Below are 13,055 nucleotides of genomic sequence, written 5' to 3'. Positions count from 1 at the left end.
GCAGGAAAGTCGCAGTGATGGCTCATTTGGTGGTTTCGAGACCTCTTCAGTTTGAGATGCAGAGGTTTGATCTAGAGACATATCCTCGAGGTAGAGTTCCTCGTCTATCTACTTTGACAATTCAGTCTTCTCTTCTAGGCCGTATTCGCAGTGGACAGTTAGCGGACGAGCAGTTAGAAAAGTGGAGACAGAGAAATGAAGCAAAGGGCAGTATCTTGTACACAGTTAGAGACGGTATTGTGAAATATCGAGACAGAATGTGGGTTCCTAGCAGCAATTCGATTCGAGAGGATATTTTATCTGAGGCCCATATGTCGTCGTACTCTATTCATCCAGGGAGCACTAAGATGTACAAAGATCTGCAGTCATTATATTGGTGGTCAGGAATGAAGAGGGATATAAGACGATTTGTATCCGAGTGTCTGACGTGTCAGCTAGTGAAAGCGGAACATTAGAGACCTGCAGGTATGCTCAAGCCTCTTCCTATTCCCGAGTGGAAGTGGGAGAATGTCACCATGGACTTCGTTGTCGGTTTGCCGAAGTCAGTCAGAGGGTCGAATGCTATATGGGTGATTGTTGATCGTCTTACGAAGTCAGCTCACTTCTTGCCTATTAAGACGACTTTCTCCATGATCCAGTATGCAGATTTAAATATCCGGGAGATCGTCAGACTCCATGGTATTCCCGTTTCTATAGTGTCTGACCTGAGATCCTAGATTCACTTCATCATTTTGGAAGAGTCTACATTCAGCTATGTGTACGAATTTGTTGTTTAGCACAGCTTTTCATCCGCAGACAGATGGTCAGTCCGAGAGAGTTATCCAGATTTTGGAGGATCTTCTCCGTGCATGTGTCCTCTATTTCTCCGGGAGTTGGGAAACAAAGTTGCCATTGGTGGAGTTTATCTATAACAACAGTTTTCAGTCGTCTATAGGTATGGCTCTATATGAAGCACTGTACGGTCGTAAGTGTAGATCGCCTATTCATTGGGATGAAGTAGGGGAGAGAGCAGAATTGGGTCCGAAGATTGTGCAGCAGGCTGCTGATGTAGTAGTCAAGATCCGTGATAGGATGAGGACTGCTCAGAGTAGACAGAAGAGTTATGCGGATCAGAGAAGGAGAGATTTAGAGTTCGCTGTTGGTGACCATGTTTTCGTGAAGATAGCACCGATGAAAGGTGTCATGTGGTTCGGGAAGAAAGGAAAGCTCAGTCCGAGATTCATTGGACCATTTGAGATCCTCGACAGAGTTGGGACATTAGCTTATCGTGTTGCTCTTCTGCCGAATCTGGCCGGAGTACACAACGTGTTTCACGTCTCTATGTTGAGGAAGTATATGGCGAATCCATCACATGTCTTGAACTTTGAACCGTTGCAGCTCACTCCGAACTTGTCTTATGAGGAAAGACCAGTGCAAATCCTAGACAGCCAAGAGAAAAGGCTTCGGAACAAAATGGTCAAGCTAGTGAAAAGTCAAGTGGCTCAATCGTTCGGAGGAGGAAGCTACGTGGGAATATGACCCGGAGATGAGGAGTCGTTATCCCGAATTATTCGGTAAGTTTTAATTTCGGGGACGAAATTTTTTTTAAGGGGGGTAGAGTTGTAGAACCCGAAAATCAGATTACGTATAAGCCATGCATAATTGCTACTATTTAAATTAAAAATGAATATTTTATATAAATATGAAGTGTTTGATTTATTTTAATAATTTTAAGTCATGATTATTTATTTTAAAGGTAGATGTTTAGTTTTATATTTTCAAGATAAATACGCGAGGTCGGACCGGAGTTTGGAGATTAGAGATAAGATTAATAATAAGAAAATTGTAAAGCTCCAGATTCGACGACTGTCCTCACTGTAGCAAGACGAGTCTTTCCAGCATGCTTATGTCCTCACTCACACGCACCCTAGGAAACTTCCCAGGAGGTCTCCCATCCCAAAATTGCCCCAAGTCAAGCACGCTTAACTTTAGAGTTCTTATGTGATGAGCTACCGAAAAGAAGATGCATCTTCATGATATGAGTAGTACAAGTCAAATTTTTTAAGCCCTCTTCAACTGTACTGTCCATTACATTGAACAGTCTCGGAATCCCTCTCATTCCCGTGTGGGTCGGTTCATTCATGTTCCCTCCACCTAGAAGCCTGCCAGGAGCCGCTCATTGTCCGTGCAACTGATGGCACCGGCGATCACCGGGGCATCACAAAAATATTCCTAAATTTAATTTAAGTTAAAGAATAATTTAATTTAAAGAAAAAGAATGTCCTTGGGATTTAATAAATTAATTAGAATTAAGTTGTTAAATAAATTCTTTTAGGTTCAAAATTTAATTAAAGCTTAAATTAAAATGTGTAAACAATTGAGGATGAATTAATCTAGGTATAATATAGTCAAGAAGTTAAACATAACATTTAAATACTTAAATTGAGGTCAAGCATGCCATACAAAATTCTAAGCAATATTTTAAACTAAATTAATTTGTAAATGCATTAAAATATACATAATAAAGGTTTAAAATCTTAAACAAGTAAAATAAAAGGTTTAAATAAAAATATACCATACAAATGAGTTGTAGCTTTCGGTCAAGACAATTCAAAGGTCTAGTAAACCATTCAAACCATCCTCAATGGCCATTAAGATGAATTCATTATCTCATTTTAATTCACAAATTATTAGTAAGTAAATTCAAACACAATAATACACCCTAATTATTCCTCAATCCAATATGCTAACAAATAAACGAGTACATGCAGTGAAAAATAAAAAATAAGACTCGGCTAGCAAAGTAAGAGGAGCAATTCAAAGTTCATTCAAAGCCTTCACTTGTAACCTCCCACCTTAATGCACATTATGGTATCTTTAACACCTCTTGTAACCACCACCTCCATTACATACCATTCCTTCATTCCACATGCTTGGAAATATCAGAAGACACTAAAATCGTAAGTGACAGCAAGAATAAAAGAATAAGGATAGCTACAGCAATGTTGAAGAAACAATTCAAATTCCATTCTATTCCTTCACTTGTAACTCTCCACTAAATGCACTTCAAGACTCCTTTAACACCTCCTATATCATACACCTTCATCCCTAACATCAACTAATCAGCTGCTGAATTCGAGAGAACAACAGCAGAAACAAGAAGGAAAAGCCAACTCCGACTCCGTCGCGTCGTATTGTCGTTTTGATTTGTTTTTGTGTCAAAACAAATTCCAGGCATGTATATATTAATCCTTGACTCTTCAATCAAGTTATAATAAGTAGTTTAAATCAGTATATGTTCAGGAATCAAGGGACAACACGAAATTTGACAGCAACTTATGCAAAACTCAAAGACATGCACCTCGGTTTTTTTTTTATTGTGCTTCACGGTTGCTATGTTTTCTTGATTTCAGGATGTTGTTCGGTTCCAGGCATTCATGGCTGCTTCTAGGCATAAATTAGAGTGTTTTAGGGTGTTATTGGTCCATTGTTTTACATCATAACCTCACAAATACAGAAATGACAGCAAAATCTTTCTTAAGTGCAGAAGTGAGTCTCGGTTTTGGTTCTTTGAATGGTTAAGGGGTGTATTCGAATCTTGTCTGTTCTAGGGACTGTAGCCACAGTTAGAACACTCCCTTAACATGTCTAGGACGTGACCAAGGTGTCCTTTCCAAGCTTGGTTCACGGATCCATCAAAATTTTTATACAAAAACACAAGTGCATATTTCGAATTTTTCATTTCCTGTGCTAGTGGAATTCGGTTTTTAATGTTTGTATGGATGATGGTTGGCTCCTAGCCCATAGCCATGGTTCATACCACACTTCATCATGTCTAGATCGAGCCATGGTTGATAATGTAGCCACTGGAACGATCTAAGATGACAAAACAACTCAATACATTCCACTGCACAGAATTAGTGCTCTTGGTAGAAGCTTGGTATTGTCCTAGAGGTTTTCTTGGGTTATGGTTGGCTTTTAGCCCTTAGCCATGGTCCAAGCCATGCATTAGGATGTTGGTATGAGTCTCTGGCTGATGGTTCAAGCCCACGGCCATTTGTTTATATATATACCTCACGCACACACCATGGCTGCTACTGAAATTTCTGTATTTGACAGCAACTGTGCGTCCGATTCAGAAGGCTTGTGTGAGTTCTTGGTGGGCTTTTAGCCTATGACCTTGGACTGGACACTACCTTAATGAGTTAGGTAAGTAATGTTTTTGGCCGTTCGTGATTTGGTATAGTTTAGAGGTCGTACGAGAATTTAAGGTGAAAGGTGCCAAAATGACTCTCGAAAGAGTGTTTTATGTTTTTGGATTCATTTCACCTATTTTCGGGTTTTACAGTTATTTTGCATATTTTTTAGTATGTTTGGGTATTTTTAATCATGGTTAAATGTCGGTTTAATGTTGGTTCGGGTTGGTACAAAGCCATGGTTAAATTAAAGTTGTTGGTCCGAATTGTCTCGTTTTTGGTTCTATTGTTAAAATTTTGTCAAGTTAAGATTTATTGCATGGGTCACATATTAGTAGTATGTCGCAGCAAGCCTGGGAACGATCCAACTCATCCGGTAAAAATAAGGATATAATTATATTACGTGCATAAAAATATAAAATGTTTATTTTTTAGATATATGCTATATGTCTTGTGGCCACCTTACGTTTATGGGTTTAGAAGTCGGTAGGTGCAACCGAGGACCTCTCCGCCCGGTGACTTACGACCGGTTTATGATTATGTATGGGTATGGACATCCAGTCCAAGGGCTGTGATTGATCTCTACCGCCAGTATACTGTGGTTTAGTCTGATCAGGCGCTCACGTTATGTTATGGGCCACTTGCTTAGAAACATTATCTCTACCAGAAAATTATGATATGACAGGACAGAGCTCTTTTGAGCAAAGCTTTTACGTATGATTTTCAGATATGCACGTAGTTATAATTATTCATGATACGATTTTCACCTATACGCTTTACGATACTTTATTTTTACGTTGAATGCGATTTTATGATATATTTACTTGTTATCCACGATATATACATGTTGAGTCTTTAGACTCACTAGACTTGATTGTTGTAGGTACTGATGAGGTCGAGACGGAGGGCGTAGACCAGTGAGCTTTCTTGTGGCAGCAGTAGAAAACCCGAGGACCTCATGTTTTAGTTTATGCATCTTTTATCATTCAAACTCAGTTTTAATACGTTGGATTATTTTTAAATTGTTGTTTACCTTGGATTATTTTTAAATGGTTGCTTGAAAATTTTATTTACTTCCGCTATTATTTTAAAGTTAAAATTTTTTTACATGTTTATTTTATAAATGAGGCAAGATAATTATTTATTTAGAAAAATTTTAATAATTCCGCTAAAATATGAATATGAAATACGGGCCTTTACATATTATGTGTTCAACAATACACATAATTACTTTATATAATATATTATTTCGATAATTCTGGATTAGTTCGAGTTAAACATTAAAAAAAGGGAGGAAACTGGAGAGTATAACATCATAAAAAAAATAGAAATATAGAGATTTTACCAGAGTGATTGAAGTTAGGCACATGAGAAAAAATAAGGAAGAAATAGGAAATTTTACATAAAACTTAAAAATATAAAATTCTACCCTAATTTGACGGGCCAGCTCGCAACTTAAACGGGCTCAACCCGTTTGGCCCGCAACCCAAACAGGCTCAACCCGTTTGGCCCGCCTCCAAACGGGCTGCTATTTTATCAACCCAACCCGCTCAATTTTTATGGCGGGATGGGCCGACCCGACGGGCCTGACCCAATTTGACAAGCCTAGAAACCAGTGTCTGTATTACTTAGTCGATATAAAATTTAAGACATTATTTTTGGGATTTATGTTGATTTTATTTTAAGACTAGTCTTTTATATTAAATTTTCAATGGAAAAGTTGATGTTGATTTTTCGGAATTTCAGTTAGAGTGACATTATTGGGTTACATTTGAATTCAAAAGGTTTTTATTGGGATTCAAATTTTAGAGGAAAAAAACCTTCTCATAAGAAATTAGTTCATCGAATTATGATTCATGAGATATGTACTAATTGGTTATTATAATGTTGTTGTAAACTCAATGATTTTAATAATTATGGTTCAATAGGAATGTTGTAATTAGGTGTAACAATAGAAGTAATTATAAGAAAATATGGTGTTATGAGTATAATTCAAAGTATGAGTAACTCAACACATTAGTTATTAAGATATCTCACAAAAATCAATGATTTGATTTATGAATTTTAGACAATGGTCTAATCATACTGCAGGATGTCATTTGGGAACTAGAATAGAAAATGCGCGAGCAATACATTACCTCTTCGAAGACCAAGTCAACCCAAGTTTCGAGAACAAAACTTCCCATAAGGAGGGATGGATGTAAAGCCCGCAAATTTCAACTCCGTGTATTATTTATGTACTCGAAATTTTGTACTAGATTATCAAATACTATATTTAATAATAATTCAGATTATCTACAGTGTTATAAGATAATTAAATCTTTGTGTACAAAATACCCAGGGAGTTCAAATTTCAAATGATAAATATACCTAATTTTCAATTTTGGTATATAAACATAAATAGGTAATGATCAAAGAATTTAAATAAGGAAATATTCGATATATATACAATTATGTATATGTGTATTTAGAAATTTCGGGTATATTGATAAATAAAATACAAGATGAAAATATATGAAAAGAGATAATGAATATATATTTATATTTGGATAATGATAATGAGATAGATAAGAGATGATAATTTATCTCAGATTCAAAAGTTTAGACGAAAAGATAATACACGATCTGGATAACAACCACCCTTCTATAAATAGGAGAAGCTCTCATTCGAAGTTTACACATCATATTACACTCAAATTTTGGAGTTTTTCTCTCCATATTTTCGAAATTCCTCTCCAAAATTATGCTGCAGTCATCCAAGTTCTGTCCAAGTTCGAAAAATTATTTATCTCGCTCGGTTGCTCATAGTCCAATCTCACTGCTCAAAATATGATTTCATATGTTTTGAATAACATATCAAAAATTCAACTAAATCCAACGGTTAGCTTTTCGTGTGTATCCTTCACAAAAACCTACTCAGATTCAAGATGAGAACAACATACCTACGTGTTTTCGCCAATAAACAAGTTAAAACGACTTTCAAACGCGGTTTCCACTGTTCACGAGTATTTGACTTACTTTTGAACGTATTGTGAAAGTTTAAGCCCGATTCAACGGTTCAACAAGGCAAAAAGATTTTTGCAAGACGGCTGATTTTTCGATCGATGTGCTGCTCCGTTTTTGAAGTACCGGTTACATGATTTTTCTATGATTTTCGAATTCTTCATGTTTTCTTCCAGGTCTAATGTAAGTGGGCGTATTTTAAAACTATAATTCCGGTTATGCATTTTTTTTCGTGTTTCAAAATTTATGATCGAGTGCAATTCTTCTTCTACCCCTTCTTCATACGATTATCGTATGTTTTATATTTTGAAAATGTGAGCATTCAACTTGATATGAGTGAGATTTTCAAAGTATGATATGTTTATGGCCTTTACACGGTGTGATTGTAACCGTTATATGGTCTCACCCCCTTGGAGGTGTAAAAATTAGGGATTGATACTAGTAAACCATGGAAATAGTGGAATCTCAGTGTCTTGACCAAAATTATTCTTATGGTTATGACGATGACATGTTATGAGAACCATGTCATGCATGATATGATATGTGATTTTCGAAATTCATGTGTATTTCTTTTGTATATGCTTGAACGTCCCCTGCTTACTAAGTGACGACCATATCACTCATCCCTTACTCTACTCTCTCGAGATAAGTCAGAAGAAGAAATAGAGGAAAAATGATCAGACATCGGTTTTGGGGCTCATAGTGGATGCATGAAAAAGTTTAATTAAGTTTATGTTCTTTTGAGTTCTTAATTCATGTTTTAAACGCTTTGCAGATTTTTATCGTTTTCAGAGTTGTTATTGTAAAGACGATTCAATTTTACTGAAATAAACTTGATGGATCGGTTCTGACACCTGCGAGGGTGCTTCAAACACAATATTCTCAATGAGCTGCAATAGCTCGTATTCTAAGAGTGTAAACACCGATGAATTAAATCGAGTTTTGTTTTAAACCAAGCGAAAAACTCGAAATAATTCTTCGTTAAGAAAGCAACAAGTTTGGAAGCCTTTCACTTGTGTAAACTAATGAACTAATATGAAAGGGATCCGTTCTTGCATATATCAGTTCAGTTATGGTGAGAACTGAACTGATAACAGCTCGAACTGATCAAATCAGTTTGAAAACAATAGTTAAACAGTTAAGTACACAAGATATGTTTATGGATGCTCGGATACTTCAACTGCTCCTACGTCACCCTTTCTACCACCTCTGATAGGTTCCACTAGAAGACTTTGATTTATACAATGCCTTGTACAAACCTACTCAACTTAGGACTTTTACTTCTGCCTAACTGAACTCCTAGCCTAGACTAAAGGCAACACCTTTTAGCCAACACTTATTTAACGTTTATGTGTCAAAGACTACATACACAAGTTTATTGTCTTTGTGCAAGACTCACTCAACTATTCAATAAGGTCAACTTTCTGTATATATAAGTGATTGTGTGTGAGTGTGTGAGAACTGATATATGAATACAACACGATAGCGTTCTCACACACTGAGAGAATTGTGCTTCTAATCTAAGCTGATAACACTTTGAAGTGTTCCCTCAAATCTGGGTTGATTGCTTCTTGTAAGATGATGTGCATTATGCGTGCCCTTCTTCTTTTGATCTTCACACACTCTTGTTTTTCAACACACTTGTATATTGATGATCTTGGTCTAGTATTTATAGAGGCAATGAGACCGTACACCAAGACTCATCAATTATGTTCGTTGCAATTTGAATTCGTTCCTCGATATATGTCTGTACTTTCTGACAGCCATTCTGGAACGTTTTGAACTTAAGCACTACTGCAACGTCCATTATTGTCCTTCGACTGGACAAAAGTTTTTCCTCAATGCGCACAGATAGAATTCAGTTTGAATAAGATTGTCTTGTTCTGCAAACTGATTGATTCCTAACTGATGTTCTGAACTGGTCAATTGAACTGTTCTTAAACTAGTTCGGTTAAATCAGCTGGCTCGTCAGCTAAACTGATTTCACTGCTTCAGTTGAACTGGTCAGCTAGGCTCTTAATCAGTTGAGCTCTTCATTAGTTGGCCGGACTTCTGAAGGTCTTCTGCTGAACCACCTATCAGCTGGACAATCAGTTGAGCTGATCTTTGATATATCAGTTAAACTGATTCAGTTTGGGTTATCAGTTGGCGCTTTCAGTTTTGCGTCTCGATAGCTTTAGTTTTGCCTCGATAACTGATCAATTTGAATCCAGATCAGTTTCAACTTCTGCGCACTTAGGTAAATTTATTAGAAAAAAAATAACAAGTTTTGTCAACATCAAAATCAAGATTGTGAACATGAAATATTCCAACAATCTCTCCCTCTTTGATGATCACATAACTTGAGCAATTAACGCGAAATATAAATTTAAAATTTTACTGTATCTCCCCCTATTTTAGAATAAAAAAAATTTAAGCAAATAAAAAAAATTCATTTCGAGAGATAGCATATTTTTAAAAATAGTTAAAAACTATAACTTCCAAAAAACCAATCTACGTAAACCACATGCATGCAAATAAATCAAATTTGGATAATTGTTTTATTTAATTGGTTTTAAAGGCTTACTTGATGTATATTAAATTATTAAAGGTAAGATTGCATGATTAAATAATTATATGACATGATTTCATGAAATTGAAGGATTTTACACGAATATTCGATAATAGGCTGGGGAAATGAGACCGATGACGACCAAGACAAAAATAAATATTTTTCACTAAATATTTTCAAGGCTTCTTAATATGATTAAAATTGATTAAATTTTTCTAAAAATTGTAGAGTTCGAATTATTTTACGAGACGAGCTCGATTTTACCCAGAAGCCGGTTTTAGGCAAATGAGGAGTTTTTAAAAATCAAAAATATTATTTTTGGAAACTAATTTTTATAAAATTTTATGTTTAAATTAAATAATAGTTACTGGACCCAATTTCACTAAATTGAGTAGGCCCAATTGCTCTTATACTTGAAGGCCCAAAACCAAAGCCCATTATCATGCAAATTAAAATCTATAAAAATAAAAGCTAGGTCTTTTGCACCATTCAGCAGCCGAAATCTTCACACACTTGCACCCACAAAATTCGAAATATAGGACAGGAAGAAAAGCTAGGGTTCTTCGTTGTCTGGTCGTCCATCTTCGCACCCTCGCCAACAATTGAATATTCGAGCGTTTTAAACGCAAAGGCACGTTTACTAAATCCTTTGACGCATCATTCAAACTTTTATATGCATGTTTTAGGTATTTTTGCATGAAAAATTCCTGTGTTCAATTATTTTTACGATAAAACAATTATTTTCAAATACATGACAATTTTACGCTTATATGAAAAATGCTATGATTCCTAAGGACACGCTGCCATTAAAAGATGTTTTGGGGATGGGAAAAGAGTCGCAAACGGTTGAATACATGCTTGTAAATCGATGGGAAGGCAAGGGAGTTGAGTCCTAGGGTTTCCTATCATATATTTGAGAAAGTGGCTAGGTTAGTATCCTTGTTCCATACATGGTTCGATTAGGGCTGGGCTGGATGTGGTTAGGAGTCCCGTGAGGTGAGGACTCCTCACGCGCACAAGCTCGTGCTGCGCACGACTGCAGGGACTCATGGCTCGGGCTAGGCGATTCAATTTTGGTCCTGTAGGGCCTAGTGAAGATGGTCAGGGTTCGGGTCATGGGCTGGTGCAGGGTGGCTCAACGGTGGCTCGAGCAAAACATGAAAAAGCAACTCGCGTGGCTGTCTCTGTTGCAGCGGCTGCAGCAGTGGTTCTGGGGCTTGGGCTGGGTTTGGTGAGGGTCAGGTGTGGTCGGTGGTTGATAAGCTAGGAGAGTCCTAGCTCGACTAGGACTCCAAAAAATCTAAGAAGAGGGGCTGTGGGATTCATGGCTTACGCCTGGGGGGTTGCGTGAGTTAGGGGCTGGTTAGATGAGTCCCCAGAGGGAGCCCGTTTAAGGGTAAAGACCCCAGAGGGAGCCTGACGATCGTATTTTCACGGCAGTGCCTAGTGCTCGTCCCCATGGTTCATGTGGAGCTGAAAACTGATCAGTTGGCCAGAGGATAAAAGCTAGTCACTTTCAAGAATCAAACTTCACCCAAAATGATAAAGGATTGAAAGCTTTACGATTAAATGATTTTACGATTTACGATTTATTTATCATAAAAGCTATTTTAAATATAAGTATGATTTTTAATGTTTGTGATTATATATGAATTATTTGCTACTCATGTTTAGAACATGTTGAGTCATTAGATTCACTAGGTTTGAATGTTGTAGGATTTGATGATATGAGGAGGCGCTGACACTTGAGTGGATCGAGAGCGGCAGTACACATCCGAGGTACATTTAGTTTCCGAATTACCTTGTTAGATAAAAGATTTAAAAGATTATTGTTCATGATTCTATTAGAGACATTTTATGCTTTCTTTTATTGTTAGTTGATCTTGTTAAATGTCGACGTAGGATTTTTGATTAGTTGACGATTTAAGGATTTTTATGCATTTGAGATTTCAAATTTTAAATTATTATGATTTATGAAAATGTTAAGTTATTTTAAATTAGTAATTTTCGAGTTTATGATTTTAATAAAAAAGTAGAGGATGTTTCAAAAACTCTCCCTCAAGAACTGAATTAAAAGATATAAAATATTTTTCAGTTCGAGGAAGAAAACTGTTGGAACATCTCATGTTCGCAATCTTGATTTTGATGATAAAAAAAAATTTGTTATTTTGTTCTAATGATTTATCTAAGTGCACAGGAAGCTGGAACTGATCAGTTAGCGAGCCAAAACTGAAGCTATCGAGACGCAAACTGAAAACACCAACTGATCGAAAAAACTAGATCTGTTCAACTCATATATCAAAGACTAGTTCAACTGATTGTCCAGCTGATGAAGAGTTCAGCTGACTAGTTCAGCTGAAGCAGCGAAATCAGTTCAGCTGACGAGCAAACTGATTTCACCAAACCAGTTCAAGATCAGTTCAACTGGCCAGTTCAGAACATCAGTTATGAATCAGTCAGTTTACATAACACGACAAGCTTATTCAATGGAATCCAGCTGTGCACACTGAGGAAAAGTTATTGCACGATCAAAGGTACAATAATGGACATTTCAGAAAAGCTTAAAGACAAAATGTTCCAGCGTAGATGTTAGAAAGGTCGAGACACAAATCTCAAATGAACAACAGATACAATTATTGAGTCTCACTGTAAGATCAGTTTCTCGCCTATAAATAGAATATAAGTGAAGACCAATATAGCGTTGTAGAAAAACAAGAGTGTGTGCAGATACAAAGAAAAAGGGCACGTATATTGCATATTAGCTTACAAGAAGCAATCAGCCTAGAAGAAACACTTTATCGTGTTATCAGCTTAGATTAGAAGCACAATTCGCTCAGTATGTGAGAACACTTTCGTATTGAACTCAGAGATCAGTTCTCACACACACACATACCACCATTAAAACATAGTCTTGCAAAAAGACAATAAACATGTGTATGTAATCTTTGACACACAGACGTTAAACAAGTGTTGATTGGAAGGTGTTGCCTTCAGTTTAGACTAGGAGTTCAGTTAGGCAGTTGAGTAAGTCCTAAGCTGGGTGGGTTATTACACTTGTTGTAACTAATCAAAGTCTTCTAGTGGTACCTACCCGAGGTGGTAGAAAGGGTGACGTAGGAGCAGTTCAGTCTCCGAACATCCATAAACATATCTTGTGTATTTAAATGTTTAACTACTGTTTTCAAACTGATTTGATCAGTTAGAGCATCCGTCGGTTCAGTTTTCACCATAACTAAACTGATATATATCACAACTGATTCCCCATATTTTCAGTTACTCATGATATATAATATATCAGTGTTTCTTAACGAATGATTACTTTGAGT

The sequence above is a fragment of the Primulina tabacum genome, chromosome 3 (genome assembly GCF_025594145.1).
Source record: "Primulina tabacum isolate GXHZ01 chromosome 3, ASM2559414v2, whole genome shotgun sequence".
NCBI classification, from domain to species: domain Eukaryota; kingdom Viridiplantae; phylum Streptophyta; class Magnoliopsida; order Lamiales; family Gesneriaceae; genus Primulina; species Primulina tabacum.
This window is presented reverse-complemented; position numbering follows the sequence as displayed.